The sequence below is a fragment of the Rhincodon typus genome, chromosome 42 (assembly GCF_021869965.1).
Source record: "Rhincodon typus isolate 14 chromosome 42, sRhiTyp1.1, whole genome shotgun sequence".
NCBI classification, from domain to species: domain Eukaryota; kingdom Metazoa; phylum Chordata; class Chondrichthyes; order Orectolobiformes; family Rhincodontidae; genus Rhincodon; species Rhincodon typus.
The window spans coordinates 9,697,560-9,720,159 of NC_063373.1; the positions used below are offsets into that span (position 1 = coordinate 9,697,560).

General features: G+C 42.5%; 1 protein-coding gene across 7 annotated transcripts in view; it reads left to right on the plus strand.

Moving 5' to 3' along the window:
• The window catches only part of LOC125487523 (probable G-protein coupled receptor 139), a 75,717-nt gene that overhangs the window by 31,513 nt on the left and 21,604 nt on the right, over nucleotides 1-22,600 (plus strand). For 6 of the 7 annotated variants that reach the window (XR_007265936.1, XR_007265935.1, XM_048619166.1 and 3 more), the window contains exon 3: nucleotides 11,440-11,541. The gene's annotated coding sequence lies outside the window, so the exon portion shown is untranslated. Of the gene's footprint in view, nucleotides 1-3,891; nucleotides 4,060-11,439; nucleotides 11,542-22,600 lie in introns of those variants that run through there. The other variant, XR_007265937.1, reaches the window with a different exon arrangement.

Consider the following 22,600-nt stretch of genomic DNA (forward strand, 5'->3'; position numbering starts at 1 on the left):
AAATAGAGGGAGGAGGTTCCCAGTGGTGGGTGTGTCCTGAACCGGGATGTCGCCGTATGAGGATTCAGGGTAGATGATTTAGGATGCAGATGAGGAGACATTTCTTCACCCAAAGATTGGTGAGCCTGTGGAATTCATTACCACAGGAAGTAGTTGATGCCAAAACATTAAATGTATTGAAGAGGCGACAAGATATAGCACTTGGCATGAATGGGATCCAAGGTTATCAGGCGAAAGCAGGATTAGGCAATGGAGTTGGATGATTATCCATGATTGTGAAGAATGGCAGAGCAGGTTCAAAGGGCTGAATAGCCTCATCCTGCTCTTATCTTCTCTGTTTCTACATTTTCTCTGTGGCACTGTGATTATATAGTAGTTAGTAATCTGTGTTGTGGCCACAGCAATCTCGACTCAAATCTGAGTTGCAGCAATGAGTGTTCTCTCCATTTTACTCATTGTGACACCTGCTAAAGAAAAGCAGCAGGGAATCAATCATTTTTTTCATGAAAATATTTTGCAAGTTGATGATTCTGTTCCTTTAAACCCCGCTTTTTCATATGCTGCGTTTGATGCTCCAGAATTTGTGCCCACCTCTTCTCGGAGATTTTTCTGCCTCCCACAATCACTAACCTTCCTTTACGTCCCTTCTCCCATTTCACTGAGGCACTGCACAATCACTTCCACATTGACACTGTTCAGTCTGTGCTTGTGCGGTCACTGTTGCAGGGTGAACATGCCCCAGTCTCATATTCGGGTCCTGCAAACTAACTGATCCATTTAAATACCACAGTTGTGAGATCAAACCTCATGTAGGAGCTTTTACTGACATGGACCAGACATTTTTGGAGCATCAGACTCAGGAAAAGGACACAGGGCAATATTGATAAAAAGAAACTTTATTAGAAAAGACCAGTTTATTTGGCTTTCTACATTATTTATTTCATTTGTTCATTTGGCTGTAGCTAGAGTATTATGTGCAGTTCTGTAATTCACATGATAGCAGGGATGTGATAGCACTGGAAATGGTGCAGAAGAGATTTACCAGGATATTGTCTGGGCTGAAACTCTTAAGAGATTGGGCAGACTGGGGTTGTTTACCTTAGAGCAGAGGAGATTGAGAAGACCCTTCTGAGGAAGGGTCACCACACCCAAAACATTTACTTTGCTTTCTCTTCACAGTTGCTGCCAAATCTGCTGAGCTTTTCCAGTAACTTCTGTTTTTTCTTTCTGTTTGAGAGGGAACATGATTGAGATGTATAAAATAATGAGGGATATGGATAGGGTAGACTGAAACACCTGTTTCCCTCTGATGGAGGGATCAATCACCAGGGGGCCGTAGATTTTAGGTAAGAGGCAGAAATATTTGAGTAGACATGCGGAAAAAGTTTATGTTAAACTCAAGCGAGCGGAGTGTCGTGGTAGGAATGACCCAGAGGTCATGCTACGTTTTGGGAACTGTACTCTGCTGTTTATCATATCACTAACACCAGGGATAAGTATCTTTTGGTCTGCACAATTTATTGAACTGTTTTGAGAGGCAAGATAAACATTCTACTTGCACACTGCAGGGATTCTTTGATTTTGACAGCAAGGAGAAGTATCTCCTGCTCTGCACAATTTCATCAACTGTTGTGAATATATTGAAGTGAGATGGTCAGTCGGTCTTGATAAGATCACATGTCGTTTAGCTTATATCTGTGTGACGAGGTGGCCAAATGCTTAAGGCAATGTGGTGTTAAAGCAGAAGTTGCTGGAAAAGCTCAGCAGGTCTGGCAGCATCTGTGAAGAAAAAAAATCAGAGTTAACGCTTCGGGTCAGGTGACCCTTCCTCAGAGCTCATGATATGGTGCTAACCTGTTGCACGCTGCACTCATGGGTTCGAATCCCACTCCTGTTGCTGTTTTCAACAATACTTGATCCTGCTGTTTGCCGTTGCATCTGCCCCTATCCCCTTGATATATAAACTGGAGCTGGGATCCAATTCTTAACTGTTTCTATCACCAGAGATTCTTGAACAGTCGACATTACAGTGATGTCTAAATCAAGAATTATAGCCTGTTGCCGAAATTTTATTGAAATATTAATTTAGTTGGGATAATAAAAAGGAGCACAATTTTCCCTCCCATCATTTCTTACAACTTGTCTTACTATGAATTTACATCGAATGAAAAGAAACAGGAAAAATAAAAAATGAGTGATCAGAGGCAGTTTATCCAGTGGGGATTGTTGATAATTACTTTAAACTTTGTTTCTGCCCCTCTGTTTTTCATCCACTGTTTCTCGTCCTCTGTTTCTGATACTTTAAACTTACACTTGACACAATGTTCTGATCAATATTTCAAACAGTCCTCATTAAACCGGTGGCGAGGCAGATGCTTGACAAAAGTCGTAAATGCACTGGGCCAAAGGCAACTCTCTATGCTGAAACAAAAACAAAGTTGCTGGAAAAGCTCAGCAGGTCTGGCAGTACTTGTGAAGGAAAAAACAGAGTTAATGTTTCAGGTCCAGTGACCCTTCCTCAGAACATACCTGAAATGTTAACTCTTTTTTTCCTTCACAGATGCTGCCAGACCTGCTGAGCTTTTCCAGCAACTTTGTTTTTGTTCTGATTTACAGCATCCACAGTTCTTTTGGTTCTCTATGCTGAAAGATTCCAACACAAAGCCAAGAGCGTGTAGCTCTGTGTTGTAACACGCAATGCGTTAAACTTCTAAAGAATTGGTATTCAAAGATTGTGGGCTCAAGTCCCACCAAAGTCGACTTTTAATTCAGGTTCCAAATGAATCAATGATATTCTGTGAAAACTGCTTAAATGTCACTTCCTCATGTCCAGATCCCTGCTGCTGACCAGAGGAAATTCCTGACTTTCTCTTACAAGTTTTCAGTGAATAATTAGACCGGAAGCGACTGCTCATCCGATAAACCTGCATATTTGATAGAAAAATCCAACATAACATTCCAGTTATGCATTTGATTCATCACCTTAAATGTATTTAGACATCCATAAATTTCAGATTCCCAATGAGGTTGTAAGGATGGGTTGGGAAAAGTCATTGAAGTTTTAGATCAGCTATGACGTTATAGAATGGTGAGTCAGCAGAGATGTGTTGAATGGTCTCTTCCTGTTCCAATGTTCGCATCTTTTGGTGTTGTTTCAGGCAGAGAGTATTCAACAATTGCATGGAACATCGAACAGTACAGCATACGTCTCTGCGACCACCATTCTGAATTAATCCCACGTGCCCGCCCATGGTTACATATCTCTCCATTTCCTGCCTGTTCATTTGTCATCCTAAATGCCTCTTTAAACATCACTATTGTGATGATGACAATGGTGAATCAATGCCATTGAATACCAAGTTCATTATTTTTACCCAACCCTGTCACAGCTGGAATGGACAGCTCCTGTTGTAGCTTTAGATCAGACAGTGGAGGATTCTCAAAGGCCCTTTGTCAGACTCCATGCTTCTTCACACAGGTTTCTAATTAGTCACATGGAACAAGTGGCTGTGTGAACATTGGAGATTCAGGGGGTAGATTTCTCACTTGCTGGGCTTGAATTCCAGCTGCAATGCTGAACATATCTTCTGACATTCTAAATCCAGTTCTTGCCTCTTCCTAATATACAAATTTAACTATGAAAATCAATATACCTTTGTGTTACATTCTTATGCATTCATCAGCATGAAAGTCTTGGAATGCATCCTTGAATGAAGTAATGGTAACTTTTGATGACATTGGGTGCAGTGTGCATCATGTTGGCTGTATGAACTTTCCAAATGAAGTTGGTGAAGTGTCGCTGAATCGAATTCAGTGAAGAATTTCCGCGATGGCATGAAAAGGCTCATGACAGCAGGGATATAACATTAATTGTGAGGAATTGTTTTCCAGACTCGAGGAGAGTGCATAGTGCTGTTTCCAGGAGTCAATATTGGCACCAACCTCTCTTCTGGACAGATATTAATGACCCACACTTGTATATAGACTGCATCATTTCAAAATTCTAAATGATGCAAAACTCGTAAGTAAAGTAAACAATGCAGAAAGCCACAGGAACTGCTCGTTACCAATAAAGTTTGCCTTGTTCAATATTGCTCTGTGTTTTTTTTCCTGAGCCTTGTGACACAGAGTCACAACATGATCTGAACAAGTGTAAAAAATGAAGTGAGTGGGGTGCCAGAGGTCATGCCGGGAGCAGCACCAGATACATGGTGAAGTGAATTTCCCACACTTTCCAAACAGCAGACTTAGAGTGAGGTGAATCTTTGGAATTCGGTGCCCCAGAGGCTCTGGTTTTCAGTCATTGAGTTCAAGAATGAGATTGACAGATTTCTACAGAGCAAAAACGTCAAGGGCTCTGGGGACAATGGAGGAAAATATTGAAAATGTATATTTCAATAAATCACTCCAGTTTAGCACTGTGTAGTTAAGCAATTTCCTCAAACAAGATAGGAACCACTGGTGAAGACGATGATAAAATCCCAATTCACAGTCCTGCAGTTACAGAATTTGCTAACTGTTAAGGTATAACTAGAAATATGGAGGGAGACCTGAGCATGCAGCTCCAGTGGTGCAATCAGTCAGCATGTGACAGTATAGAGGTATGTGAAAGCTGAGGTTGTGAGTTCGAGCCTCATCTGGAACAATTTTAATTTGACGTGGGATAAGAGGGTAACAATGAAAGGCAGTGTTGCATTTATTGGAAAATGCCAGTTTTTGTGGATTGAGAAATGGCCATTCCTGGGAAATGACCCAACGATCAACAAACATCCTTCAAATATTCTAAACATAACGAAACAGCCGTGGAGAGAAGAGAAGGTGATTTTTCTCTTCAGCTTGAAGACATTTCTCATAAAGCTGACTACATTAAGTTAAATTGCGGGAAAAATGCTGCTGAGCCCGTATCTATTTATTGAATTTGCTGAAAATCCGCACAGTCATTGCAATAATCAAAAAGGAATTAGGTTTATCTCATTGAACCGCATGAATGTTGCATTCAACTTTGGTCAGAACTTTCATTAGCTTAAAATAAAGAGCTGCTGAGAAGACTAGAGGGTTCAAAATGCAAAAAGACTCTACAGACTAAAAACGTCAAGGGAAACAACATCAAAATGAGCCTTGTTTGTGGATTTCTTGGGTGGAGATCAGAATGTATGATATAGACCCAACATCATCTGAATGTGGTCAAATCTTAAAGACACCAGGCTAAAGCAGGAATTGCATCTCCGAGCGCCGGTTCACTTCCAACGCATGAGAGTCTAACTTACCTTTCCAAACTTTTTTCAAAAGATATTCAGTTTCATTTATAATGCTTCACTGGGAATAAAATGCCACCGTTTTCAAAACTATAAGCTCTTATTTGGTTGCATGTGTTCAATAAATTTCTTCACACATGAAGTCAAAGAAATTTGAGATTGTTCCCCATCCATGCAAAGGCTTTCTTTCATTGTTAAATTCCCTGCTTAGGGACCTGGGTTGCAGGTGTATAATTCTTTGAAGTTTGTGTCACATTTGGACTGGGTGGTTAAAAAAAGGCTTTTGGCACGCTTGCCTTCATTCCTTAGTCCTTTGAGTTTAGGAGTTTGGAAGTCATTTTGAGGTTGTACAGGGCAATGGTGAGACCTCTTCTGGAATACTGTGTCGAGTTCTGGTTGCCTAGTTGTGATAAGAATATTATTAAGCTGGAGAGGGTTCAAAAAAGATTTACCAGGATGTTGTCTGGTATTGAAGGTTTGAGATATAAAGAAAGATTGGATATACTGGGACTACTTTTGTTGGAACGTAGGAGATTGAGAGGCAACCTGATAGAAGTCTATGAAATAGTGCGAGGTATCGATAGAGTTAATGGTAGTTGTCTTTTCTCAGGGATGAGAGATATCATGGCCAGGGGACACATTTTTAAGTTGATAGGAGAGAGATTTAAAAATGACATGAGAGACATTTTGCACAGAAAGTTGTTTGTGTTTTGAGTGAACCACCAGAGGAAGTGCTCGATGCGGATACAGTTACAATGTTTAAAAGATATTTGTTCAAGTACATGAATAGTAAACATTTGGACGGATATGGTGGCAGGTAGGACTAGTTTAGTTTGGATGAATTTCCTGCAGTGTAACTCTGATGACCAGCTAAATATTTGCCACGATACAGCATAATGCTGAGAGGTACAAATTAACTATCTTCTGAAGCAGTGGCGTATCGAAAGCATGCGAGGCCACCAACCCAAATTCAATACATCAAAGGTTTCCTATGTGCGGTTCGATGTATTTGCTGCTTCTGCAGTCAGATCTCAATAGCTTTACTCTATATCTTCCTCAGCTTGCTGCTTCCAGTAAATATTTCAAACCCGAATAAATCTATCATGAGTTTGCACTTTCACGCATCTTTTATATCCACGCCCCCACAACCGAGCTGACAGAGCTACAACGGACCAATTGGCCATATCTGGCTCTCTCACCCTGGCATAGCCTGAAAGGTAACATGTACTGTGTGTGATCCACAGGATACCCTGCAGTATTTCCCGAAGCTGATTCAGACAGCACTGTACCCCCTGTGACATGTGGATGTTGTGCAATATAACTTTTGTCTAAGTTTCCACATTCTGCTGGTCTGACGCTGATTTCACTCAGAATTACAAATCTGTCACAGTGTAGATAGAGGCCATGCAGTCCACCTTAGCAGTGCTCACTCTCCACAATAGGTAAATGGGTATATCATTTAGTGTCATTCTCTTGACTAACACCTGAAGAAAGCTTGTGTTTTCAAATAAACCCGTTGGACTATAAGCTGGTGTCATGTGATTTCTGACCTTCTCCCTGTAAATCATTGTTACTTTAGAGGGAACCATCTAATTCATTTTTCAATAACTCGATTGAACCTGCCTTTTTCTTACAATCAGACAGCGATCACAGACACTAACCATTTCCTGTTCTGTTGCATGTCACTCTTACTTCTTAACCCAATGACTTTAGATCTCTGCCTAATCATTTTCGATCCTTTCTGCACGGGAGCATTTTTTTGTCTGACTTTCTCTGTGTAGACCACTCATGACTTGAAATTCTTCAAAAAGACCCACTTTCAGCCTTCTGATCTCGAAGGAGAACTGCCCTAACTTTCTGATCTATCTTCATTGCTTACATTCCTCATACACGGCACCATTCACGTGAACTTGTTCAGCGCTGTCTCCAATTATTTCACGTCTCTGCATCGTGAAGTTTCACACCCATAACTGAGCAATAATGCACCTGGAGGTTTCATTCAAAGTCGGATTGCACGGTTGAACATCCTGAAACCCTTGTTTTCACTTTGAACACACATGTTTCCGTGCCAGGCTCGCTGCAATAACCTCCCAATTCCGAAGCTTAATCCTATTTCAAGAAGTCCAACCTCATAAAGTGCATCTCTTTTTTTTCGCAAAGCAGGCGAATTGACAAAACTAAAATCAAGTAATCAGAGCTCATCCGGCGTTTGAATCCGGGACCCCTCATGTGCTAGTTGAATACAAACCCCTCAGCCAGAATCATACTTCTCGACCAATGGGCGAGTAAAACCCCTGCATTTCTACGACAGAACCTGGTGTGAAAGCAGAAGACAGTTTCAAGAACACTTTTTTCTCATTTTGTCTCCCTGCTCCCAGGATGGTGTTATTTGTCCCCTCCATTGGTGGTTTATTAAACCATTTTGTTCCACTTGCAGGCAGTGCTGGGGAGGGAAGCGTGCTTGCGCTCTTCTGCTCCCTCTCAAACACTTGGGGCTCAGTTACACGAATGCGCTGGAAATGAGCAACTTTGGTTGCAAACTTCCTCCAAATGTCTGTTATGCGAAACAGACAAAGAGGCTGAGCTGATGGGAAAGAGAGAAATGGAACCGGAGACTCTTGTTTTTGTGCAGCCTGTTTGGTGTTCAGGATCCGTCTTCACACAGCAGTCCAGCAAAAGACTGATGCAACCTGGGAGTTGGTTTGTTTGCTGAGTCTGGGCAGGAGTTATAAGAAAATCCAAGTGAAATTCTCACGCAGAGCGTCATTCCCATGCAGAAAGAAGCCATTCAAAACTTCGAGTCCATAGCGACTCGCTGTCACTTGCATCTCTATATCATTATTCAGGAGGGTGATATCTGTTCTAATAACGGAGTCTGTGCTGTGATGCTGTCTCCGATAGGCTGATCATTGATTTGATTTGATTTATTATTGTCATGATCCTCTTGGTATTCACAACTTCGCCTGTTACCTAAAGGACACCGCTGTCTGAAACAGTGTGGGGAATTACTGTAGGGCGTCCTGATGATCAAACACACTGCAACTAATGTGCTTCAACTTTACCAACTTTTCATGGGGGATGCATTCAACATCGGATTGCATGCGCGTACACCCCGAGCCACTTGTTTTCGCTTTCAACAAGTGTTTCCTTTTGCTGTCTTCGCTGTAATGGTACCTCTGCCCCATCCCTATTTCAAGAAGTTCGAGCTCATTGAACACAGCTTTTTCTTTTGGAAAGCTGATCGCATGACTCGGCAACAAGAAGGCAATCAATGAGGGCTCATCTGTGATTTGATCCCATTACCTCTTGCATATCCACAATGTACAACCCCCAAAGCTAGAATCATCCCCCTACACCAACAAGCCATTGCCCCAAGTTAGTGCCCAGCCCCGACCCAGTGGAGACTCGATCAGAACAAAGTACAGTCCACGTTGCTCCTTGGATTCAAAGCAGCAAAGAGTTTCAAAAATATTTTCTCATTCTGTCTCCCTGTTCTCGACATTGTTTATAAAATTTAGGCTCACCATTAATGTGAAGACAGGCTGTGGGACTGTGGTTTCCATTACTGCTGTTGAATGAAGATCACTGTAACTGTGCCCAGTGAGAGGAAGGAATTGCTGTTGGTTGGAAACTTTTTTTTTTAGAACGCACTGTCACTCTGCAATAACAGGAGGAGCTGGAAACTCCTGATAAATAATATTTGGTGCCTATAGATTAAGTAATAAAAGATCAGTATAAAATTATTAACACCACGCTGCCGAGAGGGAGGCGGCTTTGTGTTTAGACCCCTTGATAAACAGTTTGTATTTTACTTTTCATACTAGGGGAACTGTGCATTTACCCAAACAATGGATACACCACGTCCCTGCAACACTGTTCCTATGGAAAACTTTGCTAGCAATCAAAAGCAAGGTTTGGATGAATACACATCACCAACAACATTCAGCCTAACATCAATCCCAGGGAGCTGGCTTGCACACAAGCAGCATGAGCTTGATGTGATTTGAATGTGCAACCTTCTGACCTGGAGTCAATCACACTACCTTTGCACCACAAGCTCACATGGATAAAGTTGTTGCTGTACAGGATTAAGGGAAGTGATTGCACCGCAATGCTTTTAAACTATTGTTGACAACGGAAGTCAAAGGGTAGTGCTCTTTCTCTCTTTCCCCACCACCCTGTCTCTCTTTCTCTCTCTCTCTCCATTCCTCTTCTTTATCTTTCTGCCTGACTGTCTGTCCGTCTGTCTCCTTCAATCCTCCTTTCTGCACTTCATTGTTTCAACTTCTGTCTCCTCACCCTCTATCTTTCTCCTTTGTACATCCTGCTCTGAATATGTTGGACACCAGGGGGATGACTGTGTGTGTCACAGGGTGGATCCAGGACTTATTCTCGACCCTCCTTCAGACACCAGAATTTAGAACTGGAGAACAGTGGAGAAAAGCATTCCTGAACGGAGAATATTGAAGAAAGGCATTCATGACTGCAAAACAGCAGAGAAGACAGAGCGCATTCTGGAAGACTTAACCTGGGTGTATCTTTGAGAGTCTAACTTTTGATGTATTTTCTTATTACTTTGGTTTATATAAGTAGAACTTGTATTAATTGGAACAGCATACCATTAGAATTTTTCTTTACTCAGGAATAGTTAGAAATTAAGGAGGAATTGTTTGGTTTGTTAGTAGGTCTGTTAATTTGTTCACTGTGAGAGTTAGATTTTAAAAATGCTGCTTGTTGCTTATAAAGTGAGTATCAGGGATTACCTTCATTTAACCTCTCTGTTATAACAGATTAGGAAGTGAAAGGCAGGTTATACCACTCTTCCCATTTCCTTTAACAGATTATGAGGCGAAGTGAGTTTCTGTGGGTGTTTTGGTTTCAATTATCAAAGAGGTGTCATTCTCCCCTCCTTAACACTAGAATTCTTTACTATAGAGAGCTGTTAGGCTGGGTTGATAAGTATAATCAAGGCTCAGATAAACATTTTTAATTGTTAAGGCAAACAAAGATTAAGCGGATAAGGCATGGAAGCCGATAACATTTTATCCACTCTCTGATTCACTGACTGATTCGATCATCTACAGATCATCTACTCAGCATCCCGCGTGCTTCTGAATGTCTCTTATCTGCAGTATAGGTAGCAATGTGCAGGCGCAAGGCAGAGTGCTGAATGGAGCATGCACCGAGTGAGCAACGGCGACTGACGGGGCGATTCTTGTTGGCTCCGTGAACATGAAAATGAAGTGGATTGTAGAGTACAGTGGATCCTGCAGGTAGACGGGGAGACTTCGTAACATTCTTGTGCAAATGTCAAAATCCGAAGAAGAAACTCCTGGGCTCCTGTTTACATCAAATGGTACGACGGCTGCAGGCTTCCGCCCACGGACAGGCTTCGGCACCACCAGCCATTTTTGTCGGGGGAACTTAAAGGGCCAGGGAGGGGGGATGATGGAGAGGAATGTGTGGGCACCATATTTGTAAGGGGCAATGTTTGGAAAGACTAGGAGGAGCTTGTTGCTCATTGTTCAGAATGGAGAAAACTTGTCCATCAAGTTGCATTAGACTTTCACACCCCATGTCTTATTGATGTGGCAGAGGGGCAGCAGACAAAGAAAGTAAAGGAATCCAGATCCCATTACTTCATGAGACAACCTTCCCATGTGTCCAAAGATTTGTTACTCTGAGGAAGGGTCACTGGACCTGAAACGTTAACTCTGATTTTTTTCTTCACAGATGTTGCCAGATCTGCTGAGCATTTCCAGCAACTTCCGTTTTTGTGGCTCTGGTTGGTCACATGAAGACCCAGGGCGGCTGTTCACAACACTGATTAGACATCACCATCGAATCGAAGGAATGCCAATCACATTGAGGGACAGTGTACAGCAAGGAGCGTATGTGGTCACTCTGGGCCAGGAGGAAAGGGATGTTATGACTTTCTAAAGTGAAATAGAAGACACCGGAGAAACCCCGTAGAACTAGCAGCCTTGATGGCTAGAGAAACAACGTTAACATTTAAAACCTGATATTGCTCAATTCTATCCTGGACTGATAGTGATAGATTTTGGAAATTTCTTTCACTGAGGCTTGAAAAGGCAAACATGCACACAGAAAAATCAAACAAAGGGAATAATTTGTCTGAGTTTTAACCTTGCCTGACACTGTCTTTCCTAAACTTCTTTTCCAGAATATTTGAAGAAGGTACACAGACAGGAATCTACAACCATCACGTAAGAATCTGACGCAATTGGTGGATTCATCAGATACTGGGTATCATTGGCCTTTAAGTGTAAGTGTTGACCTCCCAGTCATTCCCACATACTGTGTATAACGGCTCCATCACATCCACCCTATCAGTCTTGTCCAAAATCTTCAATTTGTGTCCCATGATCCATTTCCTATCAGATGATATGAAAATCTTGTTTGTGTCTAGCTTACTGAAACCAATCATAAATCCTTACATCTCTGTCAAATCTCGCATCAGCTTCAATTGTTTCCTCACATCACACATCCCTCAGTTCTGAACCATTCTGGTGAATGAACCAATCTGAACTCTCTGAGGGACCCAGCTGCCCTTCCCAATGTGTAGGTGATCTCTGGTTTGCACAGACCCATATGCTCTGTCATCCTGTGGGTGATGTCATCATGCAGCAACAATTACATGGTGACATCACTTACTCACCAAGGACTTCCTCAACTGAGATTTTTCTCTGATTCCAGTGTTTCTGATATCCTTCCAGATGTAGGCTTTGGAGGGGGGAGTGGGGGGTGGAATTTTATCTCTAAAACAGTGATATTGTTGAGTATTATTGATTATTCATCAAAACATTTTTGATCTTTTAGCACTGTGCCTGTTACTTGAGAGGTTCTGTGGCTCTGGGCCTGGTGTGTCTCCTTTAGTGTGGATCTGAATCCATTTCAATACATTGATCTGTTTCAATTCTGCCCTCCCTCTTTCCATGCTAGTTTTATCATCTCCATCAGGCCAAATGTGGAAATATTAGGATAGGTCACCTAAAACTGGGCCAAAGAGATAGGGTTTAAGGTGCATCTTGAAAAGAAGAAGTGAGGTTGAAAATCAGGGTGGTTTAATTCACGAGCTTATGCCTTGAAAAGTCAAGGCTTGAGATGGGACCCTTAAAATCAGGAATTTAAGATACACTGCATTTCAAAGGTTTGTGAGGCTGGAGGATATTATGAAGAGAGGGGAGTGTTGTGGAGCAATTTCTGAATGAGGTTAGGAAATTCTTGCTGTTTTGTCCCCCAGAAAAAGTGTCAGTCAGTGAGCACAGGATGAAAGCAGGACGAACAGGATGGTATGCAAAGAAGCACTCAGGCACCACAGTGTTGGATGACTTGAAGACTATAGGGAGCTTGAATGTGGGAGACTGGCATGAGGTGTGTGAGGAAAGTTAAGCCTAGAGGTAACACAGGAATGTATGAGAGTTTTGGCAGCAGATGCGCTGAGACTAGGGTGGAGCCAGATGAGTGTACTGAGATGGAAGTGGGAGGTGGTTTTGGTGATGATGGGGATTTGTGGTTGGAAGCACACCTTAGGTGAAATATTTCACTATGGTTGTGAACAGTCTGGTTCAGCCTCAGACAGTTACCAAGCAGAGGGATGAAGTCAGTGATAAGGGATTGGAGTTTGTAACAGGGAGTGAAGGCAATGGCTTCAGTCTTCTCAAAGTTTAATTAGAGGGAATTTCTGCTCATCCAGTACTGGATGTCAGAAAAGTCGGGATGGTGTGTCGATTTGTGAATATTTACAACCCTTTTCCTTGCTATCTCTTCCATCTCTCATTTTTTCCTTCCATAGAAAGTGGAGTCTTGAGTAGACCCAGACCTGCTTGCAGGATCCATTCCCTGAAGGAAATTAGTAAATCAGTTTAGTTTCATACAGACATAAAGCATAGTAACAGGCTCTTCAGTCCATCATGTCTCCACTGACCAACAAACACCAGACTATACTGATCCCATTGACCTGCATTTGGTCCACAGCTCAAGAGGCCCTTGCATTTTAAGTACTCATCCTGATGTTTCTTAAATGTTGTCAGAGTACCTGTCTCCACCACTATATCAGGTAGAATGTTGTGTATATATACATCACCCACTGGGTGACTTTTTTCTCAGACCTCCACTAAACCAATTGCCCTTTCCATTCTGCTTTCTGGTCTTGGATACATCTGTCATGGGGAAGAGATTCTCACGACAAACTCTCTCATAATTTCATACATCTCAATCAGATCTCCCTCATTCTCGTCTGCTCCAAGGAAAATAAATTCAGCCTATCCAGTCTCAATTATGATAATTGAGACTTTTCATCCCAGGCAACGTTCTGGTGAACATTCTCTGCCCCCTCTCCAGTGCAATCACATCCTTCCAATAGTGTGACAGTCAGAACGGCACACAGTATTCCAGCTGTGACCTAACCAATGTTTTTTCAAATTTGTAACCAAACTTCCTTCCGCTTTGTCTATGTCCCAGCTAACGGTGTCAAGCATTCTGTGTGATATTCTCACTATGCTGTCTACCTGTGCTGATACTGTCTGGGATCTATGGAGTTCTACACTACGGTACCTTTATCCTCAGCCCTCCCTCGGGAATGACTGTTTATCATGCATATCCTTTTCGTTTTAGACCGCCCAAATTACATCTCTTCACACTTATTGGGATTAAATTCATCTGCTGTTGCTGTGCCCTATTTACCAGCTAGTCATTATCAGACTGTAGCCTGGGACTATTCTCACTAACGGCAACACCAATTTTTGTGTCATCTGCAAACTTATTAGTTGTACCTTCTACATTTACATTCAATTCATTCATGTGCACACAAACAACAAGGATCCCAGCAACAATCCCCATGGTACACCACTGGGCATGGGCTTCCAATTTCAAGAACATCCCTCCACCATCACGCTTCGCCTCCCATTTGTAAGCCAGTATTGGATCCACTTTGCCAATTCATCTTGGATCCTATGGTCTCCTACCTTTTGGACCAGTCTTCCATGTGGGACCTTGTCAAGGGCCTCAATGAAGACCATGTAATCACATCACATGCGTAGCCCTCACCAATGTATATTGTCACCTATTCAACAATCTCAATTCAGACTATCTCTGATCAACCTCTGTCTTTCCATGTTGAAATACCTTGTCCTTCAGTTTTTTTTTCCAGTAATATCCCAACCGCTGACATTAGACTAACTAGTCTGGAATTATGTTGTCTATCCCTGCTACCCTTCTTGAATGAAGGAACCACATTAGTTATCCTCCAACCATCTGGCACTTCACCTGTGGCCAATGAAGCATTGCATATCTCTGCTACGGTTGCAGCAATCTCCCCCCTTGCTCCCATAGCAGGTCAGGAAAGTTAGCAAGTTTAGATTCAGTGGAATCCAGGGAGAGCTAACAATTTGGTTACAAAATTGGCTTGAAGGTAGGAGAAACACGTGTTGGTTGCTTTTCAGACTGGAGGCCTGTGAGTAGCAGTGTGCCACAAGGATTGGTGCTGAGCCCACTGCTTTTTGTTAATTATATGAATGACTTGGATGTGAATATAGGACGTATCGTTAGTAGTTTTGCATTTTATGCTACTAAAATTGCTGATGTAGTAGAGAGTGAAGAAGATTATCTCAGAGTATAGAGGGACCTTGACCAGATGGGCCGATGGACTGAAGAGTTGGTGGATGGAGTTTAATTTAGTTAAATGTGAGGTGTTACATTTGGTAAGGCGAATAAGGGCAGGTTTTATAAACTTAATGGTAGGAACTTGGGAGTATGGCCGATCAAAAAGACCTTGGGGGTGCAGGTTTATAGTTTCTTAAAATGGAGTCACAGGTAGACAGGATAGTGAAGTAGCTGTTTGGTATGCTTGTTTTTATTGGTCAGTACATTGAGAATAAGAGTTGGAATGTTGGTGGCTGTGCAAGACATTGGTTAGAGCATTTTGGAATACTGTATTCAGTTCTAGTCTCCGTGCTATTGGAAAGATGTTGGTAAACTTGAAAAGGTTCAGAAAAGATTTTCAAGGATGTTGCTAGTATTGGAAGTTTTGAGCTGTAGGGAGCGGCTGAATACTCTGGTTGTTTTCCATAGAGCGTCAGAGGCTGAGAGGTGACATCATAGAGGTTCACAAAATCGTGAAGGCCATGAATATGGTGAATAACCAAGGTCTTTTTTCCCATGTTGGTGGAAACAAAACTAGAGGGCATTGGTTTAAGGTGAGAGGGGAAAGATTTAAAAGGGACCGACAAAGCAACTTTTTCACAGAGTGAAAATTCTCAGACTGTGAGTAGTCTTTTAAAAGACCTGGGGATCTGAAGTCCCATCAATGTGTTCACGTCAACAAGATCATTCATATGCTCTGTCTGCACGACTGGGTGCAGGCAATCATTTGTTCTGACCGTACACCAGAGGTGTCACACTGTGGAGAGACCATTTTCCTGCCAGAAGTATGTAGAAGGATTCAATATTTGTCATAGTTGTTGAGTCACCAGTGTTCACAATTAACGAAACTGATTTGATATTAGTATTAGTTACATCCAGGACTGAACTATGTTTATTCAAGTCAGTTTCTGCTGATGTTAAAGTACTAGAACCCAGTTATCAGGATGAGTATTGTAAAAATAAATCAGCTTTGTATTAAACACAATGGATGAAGTATTTTATATATTTCTGATACAATTTAGTTTGTTTTGAAATGCTTTCCCTCTCCCCTGATTCCTCCATCCTTACCTCAAACAACAAGCATGAGAATCTCATGGAGCTTCTAGATTGAGATAATCTGATCAGCTGCTTTGCTCCCTCCCACTAACCCACTGGCCAAACTGCTTCCAAAGATCACCATTGCCTGAGTTCTGAACCCACATTTTTCTTCAGTTACTCCCATCTCCTGTCATGACATCTCAGTGCCCATCTTAGGTATCGGCCCCACCTCCTGATCCATCACTCCTATCTAAACTAAATTCTTGATCTATTAAGTTTCCAATCTTTGATGGTATGATAGCCTTCAGAGATGTACAGCATGAAACCAGACCCTTAGGTCTAACTTGGCCCTGCTGACCAGAAATTTTAAATTAAACTAGACCCATTTGCCAGCATTTTATCCATATCATTCTAAATTCTTACTGTTCAGATATCCATCCAGATGCTTTGTAAAATGTTGTAATTGTACCCAACTTCACCACTTCCTCTGGCAGCTCATTCCATACATACACCACCCTTTGTATGGGAAGGTTGCCCCTGAGGTCCCTTTTAAGCCTTTCCACTCTCACTTTAGACCTATGCCGTCTAGTTTTGGCCTCCTGTACCCTGGGGAAAAGACAATTCACCCTATCCATGTGCCTCATGATTTTATAAACGTCTGTAAGGTCACTCCTCAACCTGCGACCCTCCAGGTGAATAGCCCCAAATTATTCAGCCTCTCTCTGTAGCTCAACCCCTCCAATCCTGGCAACGTTCTTGTAAATCTTGTCCTCACGCTTTCAAGTTTAACGACATCTATAGAGGGAGACTTGTGACTCCACTTTCAAGGAACTATGGATTACACCCTAAGGTCTCTTTATTGGCAACACTCCCCAGGATCCTATCATTACGTGTGAAAGTCCTTCCAAAATGCAACACCCCACGTTTATCTAAATTAAACGCCATCTGCCACTCTCAGCCAATCTGATCAAGGTCTGTTGTAGTCTGAGGTAACTTTCTTTACTGTCCATCACACCAACAATTTTACTAACATTACTCCTACATTCAAATCCAAACCGCTTATACAAATGACAAAAAGCATTGGACCCAACACTGATCCTTGAGATACATAGCTGGTCACAGGCCTCTAGTCCGATAAACAACCTTCCACCATCACACTCTGTCTCCAATCTCAGGCCAATTTTGTATCCACATGGTTATCTATCCCTGCATTCCATGTGATCTATCCTTGCTAACCAGTCTACCATGCAGAACATTGTTGAGTCCATATAGACAATGTCCACCGTTCTGCCTTCAACCTTCTTTGTTAGTTTTTCAAAGAATTCGTCAAGTTAGTGTGAAATAATCCTTCAGAATCCCCTCCAATAACTTCATAGAATGATAATACCCCTACACTGTGGAATCGGACCATTCGGCCTATCGAGTCACCACTGACCCTCCAAAGTGTATTCCACCTAGACCCGCACCCCGAACCTAAACCTGTAACCCTGCATATTCCATGGCTAATCCACCTCACCTGTATATATTTGGACTGTGGGAAGAAACCACAGCACCCAGAGGAAATCCACAAAGACATGTGGAGAATGTGTGCAAACTCCACACAGACGATCGCCTGAGGCTGGAATTGATTCTGGGTGAGGCAGCAGTGCTAATCACTTATTTCCCTTGCTTTTCCTTCCCATCTTTCTTAAACTAATGACCAACGGGTCATTTTACTTGCTGCCAGTATGCAGATTCGAGACAGCAAAAGAGTCAAAGAGGCATGAATTGAAGAATGCTACAAATAATACCCATAAAGGTTTGTACCAATATATAAGGCTGTCTTTTGGATTATCATCAGTCTATGCCATTTTCCAGCAGATGTTGAAGAGCATTTTACAAGGTGGGAAACCGGATTTATAATTTGGAGGATGAGGTATTCGGCCTTCAAACAGACACAACAGAGAGTGAGGTTGTTAATAAAGAAATGTGGTCGATGGAGTGTAATTGTGGACACAGGATGGTTTGAAGTGTGTATACTTCAATGCTAGAAGTATCATAAATAAGGCGGATGAACTTAGAGCGTGGGTCAGTACTTGAAATTACAATGTTGTGGCCATTTCAGAAATTTGGGTAACTCAGGGACAGGAATGGTTGTTGGAAGTTCCAGGATTTAGATGCTTTTAAAGAAATAGGGAGGGTGGTAAAAGAGGCAGGGAGTGGCATTGCTAGTCAGGGCTAGTATAGCAGCTACTGAAAGGCAGTTTGAGAATGATATGTCTACAGAGTCAGTTTGAGTTGAGGTCAGGAACAAGAAAGGAGCAGTCATTTTGTTGGAGTTTTTTAACGGGCCCCCTAATAGTTGCAGAGAAGTGGAGGAGCGGATTGGGAGGCAGATACTGGAAAGGTGCAGAAGTCACAGGGTTGTGATCATATGTGACTTCAATCTTCCAAATATTGATTGGAAACTTCTTAGTTGTAATAGTTTGGATGGAGCGGATTTTGTCCAGTGCATTCAAGAAGGATTCCTGACACAGTATGTAGATGGACCAACACGAGGAGAGGCCTTTTTGGATTTGGTGCTTGGCAATGAACCGGGCCAAGTGTTAGACCTGTTGGTAGGAGAGCATTTTGGTGGTAGAGATCATAACTCTGCTACTTTTACAATAGTCATGGAAAAGGAAAGGTACAAACAGCAGGGTAAGGTTTATAATTGGGGGTTATAATTCTGTTAGGCAATAACTGGGTAACATAAAATGGGAACAGATGCTGTCAGGGAAGAGCACTATTGAAATGTGGAGATTGTTTAAGGAATTCATACTGCGTGTGCTTGATATGTTTGTCCCTAGCAGGCGGGGAAGATGCGGTCGAGTGAGGGAGCCTTGGTTCTCAAGAGAGGTTGAGCGACGAGTTAAGAGGAAGAAGGATGCTTATATAAGGTTTAGGAAACAAGGATTGGAAAAGGCTCTAGAGGGATACAAGTTAGCCAGAAAGGGCTTAGGAGAGCTATAAGGGGGCATGAGAAAACCTTGACAGATAAGATCAAGGAAAACCTAAAGGCTTTTTACACGTACGTGAGGAATAAGAGAATGACCAGAGAAAGGGTAGGGCCGATCAAGGATTGTAAAGGGAATTTGTGCACGGAGCCTAAAGAGATAGGAGAGGTCCTTAATGAATACTTTCCTTCAGTATTCACAACTGAGAGGGACTTAGCTGTAGGGGAGGACAGTGTGAAACAGGCTGGTAGGCTAGAGGAGGTGGATGTTAGTAAGGAAGATGTACTAGGAATTTTGAGGAACTTCAAGATAGATAAGTCCCCCGTGCCTGATGGGATTTATCCAAGGATTCTATGGGAAGCAAGGGAAGAGATCGCAGGGCCTTTGGTGATGATCTTTTCATCCTCACTGTCCACAGGTATAGTGCTGGAAGATTGGAGAGTGGCAAATGTCATTCCCTTGTTCAAAAAAGCAAATAGGGAAAACCCCGGAAATTACAGGCCAGTTAGTCTTACTTCAGTGGTGGGCAAATGATTGGAAAGGGCTCTGAGAGACAGGATTTATGATCACTTGGATAGGCACAGTTTTATTCGTGATAGTCAGCATGGATTTGTGAGGGGTAGATCATTCCTCACAAATCTTCTTGAATTCTTTGAACAGGTGACCAAGCACGTGGATGAAGATAGAGCAGTGGATATGTTATACATGGATTTAAGAAGGCGTTTGATAAGGTTCCCCATGGTAGGCTCATGCAGAAAGTAAGTAGCCATGGGATAGGGGGAAATGTGGCAGATTGGATTCAGAATTGGCTGACCCTTAGAAGAGAAAGGGTGGTAGTGGACGGAAAATATTCAACATGGTGCTCAGTTACGAGTGGTGTACCACAAGGATCTGTTCTGGGTCCTCTTCTATTTGTGATTTTTTAAAATGATTTGGATGTAGGAATGGAAGGGTGGATTAGTAAGTTCGCGGATGATGCGAAGGTGGGTCAAGTTGTGGATAGTGCGGAGGGCTGTTCTAGGTTACAAAGGGACATTGATAGGATGCAGAGCTGGGCTGAGAAGTGGCAGATGGAGTTTAACCCTGAAAAGTGTGAGGTGATTCATTTTGGAAGGACAAATTTGAAAGCAGAATACAGGGTTAACAGAAAGATTCTTGGCAGTGTGGAGGAGCAGAGGGATCTTGGGGTTCTTATCCACAGTTCCCTGAAAGCTGCCACCCAGGTGGATAGAGTTGTTAAGAAGGCATATGGTGTGTTAGCTTTCATTAATAGAGGGATTGAGTTCAAGAGTCGTGAAGTTATGCTCCAGCCACATCTGGAGTATTGCATCCAGTTCTGGTTGCCTCATTACAGGAAAGATGTGGAAGCGTTGGAAAAGGTGCAAAGGAGATTTACCAGGATGTTGCCTGGAATGGAGGGAAAGTCTTACGAGGAAAGGTTGAGACAACTAGGGCTTTTCTCTTTAGAACAACGAAGGATGAGAGGTGACTTGATAGAGGTGTACAAAATGATCAGAGATGTAGATAGTGGACAGCCAGAGACTTTTTTTCCTAGGGTGGAGGTAGCTATTACGAGGGAGCATAGTTTTAAAGTGAGTGGAGGTAGATATAGGGGAGACGTCAGAGGTAGGTTCTTTACTGAGAGAGTGGTAGGGGCGTGGAATGCATTGCCGGAGAGGGTAGTGGAGTCAGCCTCATTAGGGGCATTCAAGCGGCTATTAGATAGGCATATGGATGATAGTATAAGGGAGGGGTGGAGGTTAGATAGACCTTAGGTTTAGGGTAAAAGTTCGGCACAACATCGTGGGCTGAAGGGTCTGTACTGTGCTGTACTGTTCTATGTTCTATATTCTGTGTCTACCCAATGTCGCAATTTACCTGAATCATGTGTTAATAACCGGGAAGACCATGAAAGAGCACTTGGACGTAATGATTACAGATTTCTCCAAGGTGGGTGTATGCCTTAGAAGGGGAAAAAATGTGTTCCAGTCACACCAAGTGACCTACTTGGGCCACAGAATCAACAAGACCAGGTTACACCCTTTTGGATGATAAGGTGAGGGTGATCAAAGGTGTACCAGCTCCCAGGTCCGTACTGGATCTTAGATCTTTCCTTGGGTTGGTGAATTATTATGGAAAATTCATAAGTAACCTGACCTCTACCCTGGCATTCTTACATTTGCTATTGATAAAGGTTCAGTCTTGGAAATGGTCTCAGAGTAAAGATGTCACCTTTAGGGAAGTGAAGAAGCAGCTATCGTCACCTAAGGTTTTGGCTCACTACTATTCCAAGTGAGATGCGGTGCTGACATGCAATGCCTCCCTGTACAGTATCGGGGTAGTATTGGCTCATAGATGGCCCTATGGAGAAGAACACCCAATAGCATATCCTTCTGGACTTTGGCTGATGCCGAATGACAATATGCCTAGATAGAGAAGGAAAGTTCTGCAGTCATCTTTGCTGTGAGAAAATTCCACCGAATTCTTTATGTATCCACATTTTTAAAAGTAACGCATCACAAACCCCTGCAAGGGCTGCTTAAAGAGGCCAGGGCCATGCCACCCATAGCTTCATGTCAAATTCAGCAGTGGGCTCTTATCCTGACTGCATTCAATTACCTGTATCATTTGTATGTACATGGACCACAACAACTGGATCTTTCCCATCCCATTCCAAGTTCCACAGCAGCTCAGGTAAGAGATCCTGAACTCGAATACCAGGCAGGCAATAGCCTTTAGGACTCTTGATCCTGGCCACAGAGAACAGTGTCTTACCCTGACTACACTACCCAGATTGCTACTACATTTCTCTTTTCTCCCCCACTCATGAGCGGCTCCCTGTACCACAGTACTGTGGACAGTTTGCTCATCCTCCCTGCAGCCCACACTCTTTTCCAAACAGGGAGCAAGGGTCTCAAAACTGTTAGTCAAACCCAAGGACTGACGATCCTTCAGCACTCCCTGCTTGATCTTTACCTGTAAGGGGCAGAGTAAAGCTCCTTCAGCACTGCAGGGGTTTTCAAATGCCCAGGCCATGTTCAGCGTTTTGAATTAGATATTGATTAAGCCGCCCCCTCTTCCCCCAGACTGTCCCTATTGAACACTCCCAGGAACAGGTACAGCACGGTGTTAGATGCATAAATACACAGCATTGTAGATAGTGCAGATAATAGCATTAAACTTCCAAAGAATATTGATAGACTGGGTGAATGGGTGAACTGTATAAGATGGAGTTCATTGCAAGCAAGGCATGGTTATCAAGTCGGAATGTAAAGTAGGTTTACAAGAATGATACCTGGACTTCAAGTGTTACATTCTGAGGAGGGATTATACAAATGGGGTCTGTTTTCTCTAGAATTCAGAAGGTTAAGGAATTATCTGATTGAAGTCTTCAAGACGTTAACAGGACAAGACAGATAAAGATAAATCATTTCCACTGTTTGGGGATTCTAGAACGAGGGAGTGTAGTCTGAGAATAAGGGCCAGAGCATTCTAGAGAGATGTTAGGAAGCATTTCTACACAGAAAGTGTGGTAGATGTTTGGAACGCTCTTCCACAAAAGGCAGTGGATGCTATATCTGTTGTTCAGTTTAAATCTGATCTCGCTTATTCTTGTTAAGTAAAAGGTGTTAGGAAAAATGGGCGAAAAGAAGGTATGTTGAGTTAGGC